Source organism: Scomber japonicus, chromosome 2 (assembly GCF_027409825.1).
Source record: "Scomber japonicus isolate fScoJap1 chromosome 2, fScoJap1.pri, whole genome shotgun sequence".
NCBI classification, from domain to species: domain Eukaryota; kingdom Metazoa; phylum Chordata; class Actinopteri; order Scombriformes; family Scombridae; genus Scomber; species Scomber japonicus.
Window position 1 is genome coordinate 35,907,637 of NC_070579.1, and position 15,542 is coordinate 35,923,178.

Below are 15,542 nucleotides of genomic sequence, written 5' to 3' on the forward strand. Positions count from 1 at the left end.
AGAGTTCAATCATAGACACAAGACATTTAATAAAAACAACTTTACCATTGATCCCATCAGTGGGATAGATTTATTGGGATAGTGCTCTACAAATTGCAGCCAATTGGAGAGCCCACCTAGGGAGTGATAGATATAGACCTCCTCCACATTGTTGGCAGTGGGGGGTGGTGTAGGCGTGAAGCAGCAAAAAGGGAATAGCTGCAGTAAGGACAGATGGAAGATAAAGTGGTTTAAATAGTTAAGATGATTGTTGGAGAACAGGAAAGCACAAATATATATGATAATTCTATTCCTGCTTGAACCTGTGCTGAAGGCATTTTTTTAATCAATACATATCAATATGGAAAAATTGAAATGGTATCAGTCTTGATTCCCACACTGGTAATAGTATAGAATAGCATTACTTTTCAAACTTTAAAATATACAGTTTAGCATTTAACGTGATCCCTGTGTGGAGCTGACAGTACAATTCAATTCAATTCAATTGTATTTATATAGCAACAAATCACAATAAAAGTTCTCTAAAGGCACATAGAGCAGGTCTGGACTGTACAAGCAGAGTAAAGGTGGGTTGTGGTTAGATCATATGAGGCCTTTGTCTAAAGCTCAGAAGAGCCATATTATGCTTTTTGTGATTTTCTGTTATTTGTATGCTGATATCAGATATACTATATCGATGTTAAACATGGTCAAAGGTCCACATTTTGACATTAGCATATGTAGAAATACTATCTGCAAGTCTAAAGCCAGGGCTTCAACCTGCCCTGGAGCTTCGTTTGCAACATTTTTTTCTACCATGCTGATGCATTTCTCATGTGTGAGAGAATGGTCAGTGGCAAGTCAAGTCAAGGCAAATAAGCTCCGCCTTAGATGGGCATAAATCTAGACCAGCCCCAGTTTAGGGGAGAACAGGGTTGATTGTCACATTCATCAAATCTCTCCATAGAGGGCGCTGTTAAAAAGTGTTGATACTGAAAGTCTCCAAATTTGGGTGGAATGTTACTTCCAAGGTCATTTCTGGAGTAAACCACTTGGCATTGAGGTGAGAGGAAGTTTAGTGTTTTTCATATGAAAATATAAATATCTAACTCTTCTCTTTTAGGCGTTGACACAATGAGTTTATAATAAAACAATCATTACCATTAAAGAGTATGAAGTGAGAGTTTAACTACGCTGCAACATGTGGTTGTTAGCTTTACTAGTAGCACTATATCCAAGTTGGGGATGTTTGTCACATTCTCTTTGGTGTTGGATGTTAGGGCGCTTTCACACCAACAGCAGTTGGTGCGCACTAAACAGTTCATTCGGACTGCGCACTGAATCAAGCAGGCCGAGACCTCCAAAAAACAGGTGCTCTCGGTCCGCTTGACTCCGCACCAAATGCCGACCTACCGGAAGATGAGGGAACGTCAATCGGACCAATCTTGATTCGTTTGCAGGTGTGAACGTGGACCACACCGTAGCCTGTATGCTACATAGTAACTATTTTACTGCCTGGTGCGGACCAGATAATCCAACTAGTGGTGTGAAAGTGCCCTTACATGTTAACATGTAAGGGCACCAATTGGTATATAGATATATGGTGATATATCTAGTCCTTTCTTTCTTTTAAGAGAGAAAAACAACCAGGATTTTTGTCAGGAAGACAAACAAGAGCCAGACTCCTCCAGATGTAAAGCTCAGGGCAGTAAAAGAGATGAAAATAAATAATATTGTCACATACTGTAAGGACAAAAAATGCACTTTTAGGAATGATTTTTCCTGTTTGTGAAACTATAAACACTTTAAATTCAGCTCTATGATTGCCTCCATTCTCGATATTTCCCTGTTAAAAGAACACACAGACAACCGACCCCATAGTGTGTGACTACCAAACCCACGATGGGGATGATTGTCACAAGTGCACATGAAATTGCACTTGAAACTATTTGATGGTCCACATCTTCTGAACAGTATCAGCTTAAAAAATATATATAATTATTGTGTTTTTAACATGTTTCAAGTGTCAAATCATTACATTCACTGTTTCAGTGCTGACAGGGCTCTGTAGCACTCTACTGTTTTTCAGTACATTGAGCGAGCTGCAAACTGAAAACACTGACATTTTGACACACAGCACCCTAAAGTTCATTTTATTTTACTGCCTTTAGCCAGCATACTGTATGTCTTCTAGCTTTATTTTGATACCTCGCAGAGCTAAACAATACCCCGAGAAGAAGGTTACGTGGGATGAAGTATATATTTTTTAACCAAATGACAGCAAGAGGAAAAGAAAGTGTGCAGAGTCATGCGTCTCACAGTTCAACTTCAGGTGAATTTTACTTTGAGCTGTGTGCAGTATGCGTGTTTAAAACGAGTGCTCATATCAAACACAAGCACTGGTGTGGCTGCTCAACATCTTTTCTTGCACTGCCTGCATATACAGTACACACTCAATTACAGTGATGCAGTGTGTTACACCACAAGGAGCACAAACACATTTTTCCCTTTTGTTTTATTTGTCGGTGGGCCCAACATGATAAACGCTACCTTTGTTAATAACCCTTGTAGGAGGCATACAGGGAATTTAAGTCAGTACTCAACTGTAACAAAATTATTGTTTAAGCTGCTGCAATGCTTTGAAGCATTAATCTTCCTTGCACTATTGATTTTTGTTGTGGATTTCAGCTCTTACAAACATTTCTGAAGGGCTGTTCAATGGCAAAACCCTGTTGGTATCAGCAATTATATTTTTTTAGGGGTTTAAAACCAGATGGTCACATTCTGAAATGCACCTTTTTTATTACAAGCTGAATGAAAAGAGGAGAAGTGATTTAGGAATATTCAGTCTGTCATTAGCTATCCTCTGACCTTTAGATACAAAGTCATAATATTTCTAGAGGATGCAATCATATGTGCTTAAAGAAAAAAAATCAAGTACCTTTTCTTCCAAATGGATATATCACATATCACATTTTTAGGATGAAACCGTTAACATGCAGTTCAATGAATTGTGGCTCAATTTTGTGAGTGCAGGGAGAAGGTATGCAGTGGAGCGGAGATAAGAGCGTTTGCAGCACAGACGATTGGAGGAGACGTCCATACATTTGCCGTCTGCAGAGGGAAAAGAGGACCAGATAAGGACTATAGCTCTTAGGGGCTTCTAAGGCTCAAATCATCTGCCTCAGACTCGTTGGATCTCAACAGTTTTGCCTTCAAGTGTATTAGATATATGCAACTGCCTGACATTCAAAGAGACTGAGCAAAAAAAAAAAAAAAAGGAAAAAGGAAGGAAAAAGCGACCCTTTGCTTTTGGGGTTGGGTGACAATTTGCTTTCATGGATCTGGTTTCTACAGGCAGACAGATGGGAGAAAAGGCAGCCAGGCTCCACTCAGCAGGTTTATGTTGGCGACTCAGTCCCTACAACCTCTCACTGAACCTGTACGTCCAAGACAAGGTGATAGGATGTTAATAAGAGAGCCCATTACAAGGAGAAAATGCTGCTTTGTAGTGTAATATTCAATTCAGTTCAATAGTTTATCAAGGACACAGCTAATGGGGGGTTCATACCACAATAAAATACAATAGACTATAAAAGTAATGGTAGGTAGCACATTTTTGTGTACCACTTTTTACAAATTATTTCAAATAAATTGTGTTTAATTTAAGTAAGAAACAATTTTCTGAACGCAAGACTACGGTGGCCTCCAAGGTCAAATTATACAAGAGTTTAAGCACAAATACTATGAAAATGCAGTGCAAATCTAGAGACACAGCAAGGGTTATTGCTCATAAAACAGTGAAAATTGAAACATTGTGACAAATGTGCCCCAAATAAAAACAAACAGATAATAAAAGAAGAGAAAACAAAACATAGAAAAGCAAAATCACAAAGCATTATGACATACAACATAATGCGCTCCAAATCAAACAATCACAAAAATGATAAAACAGATTGACAAAAAAGGACACGCACAAATAAATACGCTACAAATAAAAACAACAACACATGCAACAATGAAAACAGTAACATTAAGAAAATTCACTCCAAATTACAAAGACTACAAAGACTAAAACACACACAAAGGTAAAAAGACAAAACATTTATTATCTCATTAATTAACAATAATTCAATACAATAATGAAAACAGTAACATTTGGGGAAAGTGTGCTACAAAAATACCACTATAACACACCCAACAGTGAAAGCAATAAGATTAAGAAAAATATATCTAAATAAAGAAAATATAATAAATAATAAAACACATTCAAGTGAAACTACATACAAAAGGAACAATGTGCTTCAAACCTAGAAATGCTGCATGTAAGAAAATAAGTAAAAGCACACACATTAAGAGAGAAAGCTTCCATGTCCTTGCTCTTCTTGTAATGGGTACAGTGTTGCAGGTGAATGGTAAGTGCCTTGCTCCAGTGCACATGTATTTTTTGTTAGAAGGAGGGAATGTGTTGTTATTTTATTCATAGTAGACGGCTTATTCATAACTATGACCACTGGGTTGTATCGCCCATTCTCCACACTGCACCCAGTGATTCAACAACCAAACAAAACATCCCCCCCATCCAGCTCCACTATCAGCTCTCATGATGCCATTTGAACAGAAATTAGCATCAATATGATTTCCATATTTTAACTTCAAGCTCAGTCATGCCATTGCCCTTTTTGTGCCAGCAATAAGTCTCATGAGATGAGCTGCCCCCGGGGGCCACGGGAAATAACTTCTGTACAATATGAAATGGGCCGACAATGTATAAAGAAAATGTCAAACATTATTTTGAAATTATGCTTACCTTTTTTTTTTTCTCCATTGGTTGATGGTTTTTTGGTTAATATTGCATCTCTGCGTCCTCTCAAGGACACACATCTTTATCCAAAAACTGAGCAATTCTCTTCACAGTGCGAAGAAAACGGTTTCAATTAGCTTTACAGAGGTGTTTTTCAATTGCTTTTTGACTAGTTGGTTTATCATTTCCTATAGAGATGAAGTGGGCAACACAAAGAAGACTCATTATCATCACTGGCATTCTGTGCTCTTAACTATCCTCTCCTTTTCCATGGACTATTTGTCTGCGTTTGCTGCCATCCCCCTCAAGATTGAATGCTTTGCATTAAAAACTGGGCCACCCTGGCAGCCTGACAAATGAAGGCAATAGCATGTTTGGAGACACCTCGTTCAACAGTTATTGAAGTTGATAACTTATAATTTGCATATAGATAAGGCATTCTTACCTAGAGTAAATCTTTAGCATATAAAGTAGAATTGTACTTTTTTTTATGTTTCTTCAAGTGGAATTATACTGACAAAAGCTGGCATACAATTTGAGGGTGGACTGATTTGAATGTTTGGGTGGCACTTGGAATTTGGTGAAGGCAAGAGTGTCAGCGTGCCACTTGAGGATGTAATTACAAATGACAAATACTCATTAAACCTTAAAGAGGATGCAGAAAGCAAGCGTTTTCTCTGTTTGGGAAGACAATAAGTACTGTGCAATTACCCAGTCGGGCCGAATTCAGCCCATAAATACCACTGTTCCCCGATGAATCATGCATGAATCATCTAATAAAGTAATAAGCACACACACACAGGATTTCACTCACATGCTGAATCAGAAAGGAACTCGGTGAACATTTGACTATTAACCATCTTTCTGGAAACTTCAAGCTCCGACTTTGATACCGTTAAAGGTTTAGCTCTTTTACAGGTCTTCTTAAAACGGGAATTGCACTCCAAGAAAAAAATAAAAAATCACTGGGCGGGTGAGTAGGGATAAGGAGCTCATCAGACACTGCAGGGATAAGCCTGGTTAATACTCTGTGAACTAAACATCACACTGTTAATGCAGACTGCCATTTTTTCCTGGCTGCCAGAGATGAGGAAATTGCCACCCAAGTGAAAGTGTCAAAAAACCGCATGTAGTTGGACCTTTTCATCAGACATACAACCTGTGCTAAAAAATACTGGCCGCTACTGTTTGTTTAAGTTTCTTTCTTAAAAAAATAATGTAGTTCAAGTAAAGTAAAGCTTTAAGGAGGATTAAACCTGGGAAATCCTATTATATCCATGAATGTTAAATAATATTGAGGTCATGTCATTTCTTTTATAGCAAAATAATGCAGTTCATACGATCCTAATAATAAAATGGTCAGTGATTACTCATGTCACACAGGATATGAAACTGACCAGACAGAGGTACTTTTTATGTGACTGAAAATATTCAAATCTATGGTGATGATGTTATCTTTCTTTTATTGCAAATTCTATCCAAACACATATATAATACAGTTCTGCCTCTGGAAGTCTAACCACACTTTCATTAATCCAAATAAGCCACATTGTATAGTTTATTAAGAATTTAAAAGATCACAACTAAGTTCTTGAATAAGGATGAACATTTAAATGAGTCTTATTTTCTAAGTTTGATACTGACACCTAGTGGTGACTTTGCCATTACAGTATAGACAGGCGATATGGATGATTAGCCTTTTTTATTTTTCACCTTAAATTATACCATGAATTACTGAGCAGATCCATAATACTTGATTTCAGAAAGAAAAGAAAACTATGTATATACTACGTAATAGAAGAAAGTGACAGTATAATGTTTAATTCATTTTTGGCAACTTGGGGGCAGTATATCAAATTATAAATACATGTAGACAATTTATCACCTTTTAAAGTGAACGTTAGCGGATCATGATACTTTCTCACAGCAACAATAAATAACTACATTTATTTATTGTTCTTTTTTATTATTTATTATGGTGTGGAATATGTCTGAATGAATGTGTGGAGGATGTGTTTTTAACTTGCATCACCTTACAAAGGTTAGCACTCCAAATTTTCGTTGTATGGTTCTTAATGATACAATGACAATAAAGGCATTCTGATGCTGATTTACATTTGTCATCATCATTTTCATCTTGGGTTGTTTTTCTAGCCACTGACAACTGTACTTAAACTCTTATATTCACTCTTCTTTTAGCTCTGTTGGCTTCACCAACTCCTAAGAAATACATCTTAGCAACTAGATTCTGTGTAGAAATGGTCACTGCTAGCAACTCTCTTCACATTATACAGTCGGTCTAACCATTGTTAATACAGATCTATAGTTGTTTTATAAGTGATTTTGCAGATATTCAGAAACCAGTATTAATGTGTTATGCAGGTGATAGACGGGGCCCAAGGATAGCTGATAATAAGTAGAATATAGTTCCTCACTTGCTGACATAGTTACCAACATTTTCTACATGCTCCCATAGCAATATGTCAAAAGTAGAAACCCATTCAAATTTCTAAGAGTATAACAGCCAAAAAGTTACTAACAGCACAGTTAGAAGGTCAGAAAATAAACATCTTGTTAGGAAAAAAAAAAGTCATGAAATACCAAGAACTGAAACAACAATTTTGTTTTTTGGCCTTTCAAGATGTCAGTTGAGGTGTTGTCTGCTAGAAGAGACTTTCTCTGCTTTTACTGTCAGAAATATTTTCAGAACAAGTCCTCAACATCTTGTCTGTGACTTTGGCTCCTCGGAGTGAGTCAGGTGCTGTAACCACAGATGGACATTAACTTAGAGCAACAGCTACTATGACTGCAAGAATTTAAAGACATCCCTCGCTCTGAATTGTTGCCAGCTAAACAGTTTTCTTGAAATAAACCGACCTATGAATCACCACAGCCTCTAAAGCATATACATTGAAAAACATAAAGGGTAATGTGTATTTAACCCTTATATAATGTTCATATTCTGACTCATAATTCGTCTCTACACCAATTCACATTCACACATTCATTCCCCGTCATTCATTAATAAATGTTTGATTAATCCTTAATTAAGCTGTCAGAAAGTGTATACTATTTATTTATGGAGAAAAATATGTATGTTATGCTTCACATTAGGTAATATAATAGATAATATAAGTCTAGATGAAAGAAATGTGTATAGGGTGTTTTTACAGCTTTCAAATGTAAAAAAAATGGGTCAAATTTGACCGTGAACAGTATGTAAGGGTTAATCTAATTACACATATATCTGTAAATAGCATTGTAAACTGAACTGGTACATTATAAACAAAAGAGAGAATGATAGACTGAGGATGTGTTGACGTGTCGCATTTGATTTATTTACTTATTAATTTATTGTATTATGGGCCACTCACGGCCACACTAACAATAAATGTCATGCAATATACAGTATATAAAAAACAGGTGTTCAGCAGACAGTACATACATCTAGATAAGCTCTAGTTCAGCATCAGTGTGCTTGACCACTGGACAAAGCAGATGTCCCTTGCTCTGGTTGACATGTGCTCAGTGGGAATGATCAGTGCAGACAATATGAGCTCTGTACTGTGTGCCTCTCTGTCGTAATGGGCGTGTGGTGATTCAGAGAAAACGACATGATGTTAACAGTCTCTGACCTAACTGCTTTGTGAGTAGAGAATTTTGTATTTGACCTGGTTTCTCACATAACCTGGATTTAGGTTGAGTGAGTTGTTACATGCTCTATTACTCAGACATGTAAACACATGGGAAAACATAGACTATCTCTCTTGTATATTAATACTCTACCTGCTTACCCTGAATTGCAATTTATGGATAGCTGTCAAATTATGTACAGTGCATGTTTTAGATTCATAAAATGATGTCTTTTATCTTTAGCAATAAAAATGCAATTACTCGGTCTAGTAGTCATTACGGCTAGTGAGCCATTAGGCAAATTTCCAGCCCTGATCCTCTGAGAGAATAGCCAAAATCAAAGAAAAGATGTAGGAGGCTTGCGTTAAAAAAATATTCATGACAGTTGAGTCGGTACAAGGCAGTGGGATGCAAGTCCAGGTCAGACACATCAAGTGACTTTCCTTTCCTACCAGACAGCAGATATATTTACTTTAGCTGTCTGTGTCACATTTTGAAAGGACAAAGCACGATTGTCTCTTCAGTTCTTGCAATGTCACTTTTTTTTTGATGAGGCTCAGCCAGAAAGTTACTTTTACTTCTCTTGTTATTCTTTCCATGGATTCTAACCAGTGTAAACTCAGGTGGACCACAGCTGCCATTCTCTGTAGGCAAGAATCCACCATAAACAACCATCTGACCAATCCTACACAGGTCCATTTGATAGAGGAGTATCCCTTTAACTGACTATTCTTTGAGTCTGTGCCACGTAGGTACTTGGCTATGCAAAGTACCCAATATTTCCTTCCATAACTACTCCTCCAGTTTTAACTTGGTAATCCCAAGGCATTCCCAGGCCAGATGGGCCATATAATCCCTCCAGCATTCTCTTTTTCTGCCTCAGGTTCTACTTCCAGTTGGACATGCCTTGAGTAACTACAAGACGTCCAGCCATCTCAACCAGTTTCATTCCGTGAAAAGGAACAATGGTTTTACTCTGATCGTCTTCTGAATGTCCAAACTCTTCACTAAGTCCCCAAGGGTGAGTCAGTTACATTGAAAAGCTCATGACCAAAGGTAAGAACCTATCAAACCTAGATCAACTGTTACAGTTAGAATTTAGTCTTTACACTTAGCTCCTTATAAACTAAGACTAAGAAGCAAATACATTGCTGAGGATATTGCACCAATCTACCTTTCAGTCCTACATTTTATCTCCCCGTCACTCATCACTGAACAAGACTCTATGGTATTTGACTTCCTCACTTGGGGCAGCATATAGTTTCAAAAGTCTGAAACCACAAACCACCATCATGCATGAAGTGCAACTACAGGGATTTATGTTCACATCACTGCCAAAGCAAGGGCCTCATTTGTAACCATTGCAAACGCACAAAACAGGGCTTGAAAGATGCAAATGTCACTTCCCACGAAAAAAGTTGGAATTTATAAAACCCTAACACTGATGTCAGGTTGTTCCTTCATCTAAGCCACGTTATCTAACTGATTAAATATCATCATCAGTTGTAGAAATCCATCATGATATCAAATAATACTTTGCATGATTTTCGTTTTCATACGGTTTATGAGTGTACCTCTGCAGTGAGCATATGAATGCCACTGAAGACACTGCAGTGTCCGCAACACACAGTCTGTCCTCTTCAGTCACCTTACTGCCACATCTTCACCAGTAGCACTCATATATCGACTGTGTGAATTAGAGAAATGGCTGTTAGCTGGATTTTGGATGAATTATAGATGAATAGTGTTAGTGTTTATTGAGATATTGAGTGTGGGCTCATTATTCATGTATGCGTCTGTATGTGTCTATATAAAGTAGATGCTCAACAAACACCAAGCAGTGTTCCTGTGCCTGTACTAGTCCATACCCACTGCAACAATGCGCTTGTTGACATCTACCTCCAAGTTTGACCACTTTGTTTCACTTCTGGAATCGTTTCATTTGTTGCACCGACTACATTAACAGCTGCTGCTGCTGCTGTCAGCCTGTCAAACTGACTCCTGTTACCGCTGTTTTCCACAGAAACAACATGTACATAAATCGATATTAATGAAGGCTTTGACAATTTATGGTTAACACTGAAAATATATGGGATGAAATATGAGGTTTGTCCATGTCTGCGCATTTTCAAGTTGATTATAATTTATAAAGGAAAACTTGCATGCATTTGTTTTTGCAAGCAGTTTAATAAATCTGATTATTTTTTGGTGCCCACTACTTTTGCCTTTTGTGCACACTTAGGTATGAATTTTATAAATGAGGACCCTAGATTATTAATACAATTATACTGAGAAAGTATGTTTACCCTATAAAGCTCAGTTTCTGTATTCTTGCATATTGGTTGAATATTCATGAAATTCTTTCGTTTCTTTACTTTTTTTCCCTCCATTTCCTCTTACCCCATCCACCCCTGAAAGGTACCTGAGGTCAAAAAAGCCATTTCCAGAACATTCTTTAACAATGGTTAAATTGCTTAAATGTGGGTGTTGTGGGTTCTGTATACCACACTTAAAGCTCTCCAGAACCATGGTAATTGGGTTCAATAGGCTGCTGTTCAATACTTGTATTTAGAAAGGACAACTCTGACGTAGTACTTCCGTGTCCCATGAGAATATTTTAGATGCACTGTATCCCTGCCGCTCCTCCCTGAGAGTGAGCAGTAGCTTACCCCTTTGACTAGAGAGTCTAAAAGGACCAAGATTAGAGCGTCAGGCTCAATAGGACTGACCTGAAATTTATTCTCCATCTGAGCTGCTGACTGGCTGCTGTGCGTCCCCAAACTATAGGGGAAAAGGAGCACTCTCACTCCAAAGCTAGTGTGGTATAATGAGGCGACCCGGGAACGCTGGTCTTATTTCACAGCTAGCCTCTAAAAGGTTAGCCCGGTCCAATTAATTCTGCTAGTTAAAAAGGTCACGGCTCTGTGTTAAAGGGCTTGGGAAAAGCTATACAAGGGCCTTTCACAGCCACCTCATTACTTAGGCTTCATCATGCTTCATTATAAAGTCGTAGACATTGTTTAAACATGATTGGAGGGAGCCAAGGAGGGTCCAGGTTTCAACTAAAAAGGTAACACAAACTTAGATTTGGTCATAGTTGCAGTGGAGCTTTCTTACATGATGGGGCAAAGGTGTTGTGATTAGTTGGGCCTATTTATGACTTCATAAGCAGCAATGCTCAACCACAGGATGATCATTATCTGCAAGCTATGGCAGTGTAATGAAATTACACATAGTGGGGAGTGTTACGAGTAATACAATACTGCTGCAGAGGCAGATTCACATTTCTTTCCTGTCACCATGCCCTAGTTGTATTTGACATGTGTTGTGTGTATTGAAACAAAAGCCAATCGGTTTACTCAGTGTTTACATCGTAGCTACATGTTCAGCTCAGCAGACAGGCACAGCGGCAAAAAAACAAGCCACACTTCAGTACAGTTAAATAACGAGTTTCGGCAGGGACCAGGAGTCTAAATTAATCCCATGTATTTCCACTTCATTTGCATGTACAGTAATTACCATTGTGTGCTTTTTGCATAAAGACAATCTCCTAATCAAACACAACCAATTGGCCCTTGCATTGTTGAAAGGAGAATCATTAATATCAAATTGATGCCTAAGGGCTGATTTCTGGTTCCCTAGCTTTCCAGATAAGCTGTGTTTATAAGGATTATTCCCAATTGTTTCCTTCGCCTAACTTTAACATGAACCCTAACCCTAAACCTAAATGTAATATAAGAGCTGGATATTAGCCATAGTTCAGGAATGACCCTGAGTTTACTTGGTGACATTGAGAACCAACAAAAATGTAAGTAGTTTTGAAATTTTCCCCCATTTTTCTATCATTGCAGGGACATCGAGCCACACAAAGACTCAAGTCCAACAGCACACACTCCCACACTTCAAATACATCAAAACATTATGTGAGACAACCCTAGGCACCTAGAGACGTAGGCAGGAATCAGATCAAAAGGCCAGAACCTGAGATAATTAAGACTGATCCTTTAGCTGCCGGTGAAAATGAGTCCATCGTTTTTTTCTACCACAATGGAATCCCTGCTGTGCGCTCTCACAGAGCTTTGTTATCAAAGATTATATTAAAATCAGTAATGGGAGGGGATATTGAAAGGAAAACTGAGCAAACTGGTTAGTAAGTTGTTCCAAATCAGGATAAATTTACATCCTAGCTTTAGTCAAAAAAGCATATTTTTGGCTTGAAGAAGACTTTCAGCCATCGGTCCAAATCAAGCCAGACCCTGTATAGTATATTTTGATAGAGGGAGTTCTTATTAGTTGGGTATATGAAGAATAGTTCACTGCTGTGAACGACCAAGTAAACCAAATTAAAAGCAGATCAGAGGTACAATCCAAAGCAGTTAATTATACAAGCTGCCAGATGAAGGTGAGGTGGAAGGGGCAATGCCAAATCTTCAGTGCTGCCTGACACCTACTGTCTCACCATGATAATTAGCAAGCTCTGCTTAGTGACAGAGGGAATGGAGTGGAGACAATACACTATGGAGACTGGGGAGCCGCTGGAGGTTCAGAAAGCTCCTCCTGCCAGAAACAGAACATTTGTTCAAAGAGTTTCTGCATTCCTGTTACTGTCTGTCAGCACTGATTGTGGGTAAAGCACCGAAGATGAATGTTCTCTCATTACAAATTTACATCCTGTATCCATGAACGCCTCAGTCAAACATTGATTTTGGATTGTGTGATTTCGTCAATACTTGTGGCATGTCACAGATCAGTGGTGGAGTGGTTAGAAGTAGTTCAGAACACACATGGTAGAGGGTTAAAAACAAATAGTTCACATTGTACCTTTCGACTCCCAAACATCTATGATCACAAAGAACCTGTAATCTGTGGCGACATGCTTATATTGTAATATTAATTAGAGAGACAATATCGGGGAAGATGTAGTGACAATATTATCGTACTTGTACTCCTCCCATGTTTGTGTCAGCGGTGACAACTAATCAGTGTCTAGACATTTTTTCCCCACAACATCTATTGTGTAAATCTCTCGCAGAGCAAACACAAAGTACTGTTGGATGATAACAGGTTTGGCTGCTGATTTTCTTCACCATCCTCCCCCAAATCGTGATAATAAATTATGTCTTTTCAGCTGCAAACTGTTTGTACACCAGGAACAAATTAGCATATGTGACATTGCTGAGGTGCGGTTTGATTTCCAACTTTAAAGCTGTGAGTGTCGATGTGAAATGAAGCCATGGTTTATCCGAAAAGTCTTTCTATGAACTGAACTAAAAGAGACATTACAACCTGGTTTATTCCAGATATAACAGAAGTTGCTTGTGTTAAACTAACTGAAACTAACTAAGGATTTGAATTCCAGTTCTCCCAGTAGGCATGGTGCTCTGTAGGTAAGGTTAGGGCTACACTTAGAGGGGAATGGATAATGTCTAGGTTAAAAGCAGGTGAAACTTGGTTGAATGAATGATGGATGATGTTTAGACCTAGTATAGTAGTGAGTGTACCAAGTTAGACTCGCATCCTTGGAAGTTTGAACTTGAGAAGTTGAAAATCCAAAATAAAAAACCATGAGGACACACACCAGTGAGCCAGCAGTGTATCTACAAATTGTAAACTCTCAAGGATAAAACACACTGGCAGCATATCACGTGCATCAAAACACCTGCACTTACTGTCTTTATGTAAGTCCACACAGGCAGTGTCTCTTGACACGTCAGGATAAAACTGTCCTGTTTCTCAATGTCGATGCACTTCAATGCTCCAGAAAAGCTTTTTTATTGTATTTTGTACATCCCAGCTCCCACTTATTTCTCTATAGCACATTCAGTTTGTGATCAGAGCACCAAATGACACAATGATCCTGGCAGCACAAAGGCAAGAAAGATGGGGTTCATTCAAAGATGTTTTCTTTTCTTTTCTTTTTTTGACATAATGCTCAGTTTTATTGAAGGTTCATCTTGTGGCATGGCAGTGTATTCATGTGCTGCTGGTAAACTCCAACAGCCAGGTCAGATGAGACAACAAAAGCAGTTTGTAAAATTTCCGATGGATGTATTTATTGGCTCCTCATATATTAATAATACATTTTTACACATACACTTTAAAATAAGTCTCCCCTCTGTGTTGTGAATGGTTTATAATTGGCTTGTTAATTAGATTGTGAACCCTTTCTACATTAACAACCTGTTGTAACTCATTGGCAAAAAAACTGTATTGCTAAATCTCAGATCGGACTCTTGTCATCACACCCCATCTTTGTAACTCATAAATACATGCTCATACACTTTACAACAAGGTTTCCTTTTCCCAGTTATAAATATCTATAACTCCTGAATTATTGCTCATAATGGAATGGCAAGAAATGATGATGAAGATGAGGGAAGAATCTGTTGACTGACAAAGCTCTAACAGGCTATTTAACCCAAATGGATAAAAATGCAGTAGTATAGCCTACCTTCATCTTGCCAAATAGTGACCCTGCATTGATGAATTTGAAATAAGGTTATAACTCATTTAAAATTGTTAATTAATAACTGACGTACAAGCATTTATAAATCCATTTTTCCCACATCACATTCAGAAATGTTGACATTGCTTCATTCATTGTTTCAATACAATATGACATAATTTGAGAGTATTATGGAGACAGGTAATTAAAGGTAATACATGACTGCAGTCTGGTGCTCATTAATGCTATACTGCTGTAATGTTACAACACAACACTGCCTTAAATGCACAGGGTTTATAATTATCACATGCTATTATTATAAAAGCTGAACACCTGTTGGATTTAAACCTGGATATAGAATAGAGAGGGTGAGTGTTGAGTGGGAGTACTCTAATCTCACTGTAATCTGCTCACATTTCACTGTCATTCATTGTTAACATGTTAGTAACTGACAACGGTTGACTGAGGACAATCCAGCAGATTTGCCTTGTTCAAAGTTCCTGATCGTGATGCTTTCTGTCAGCATCTGTCCAAATCACTTAAAGGCATTAAGAGTCGACTAGCCTACAAAATGTGTCAGTGGAGTCTCTGCCACATTGCAGCACACAGGTCTTTAAAAGCTTGTTGGCAGCACAGTTGCATTAATATTTATACTTGCATATGAATAGTTGGAGCAGATTT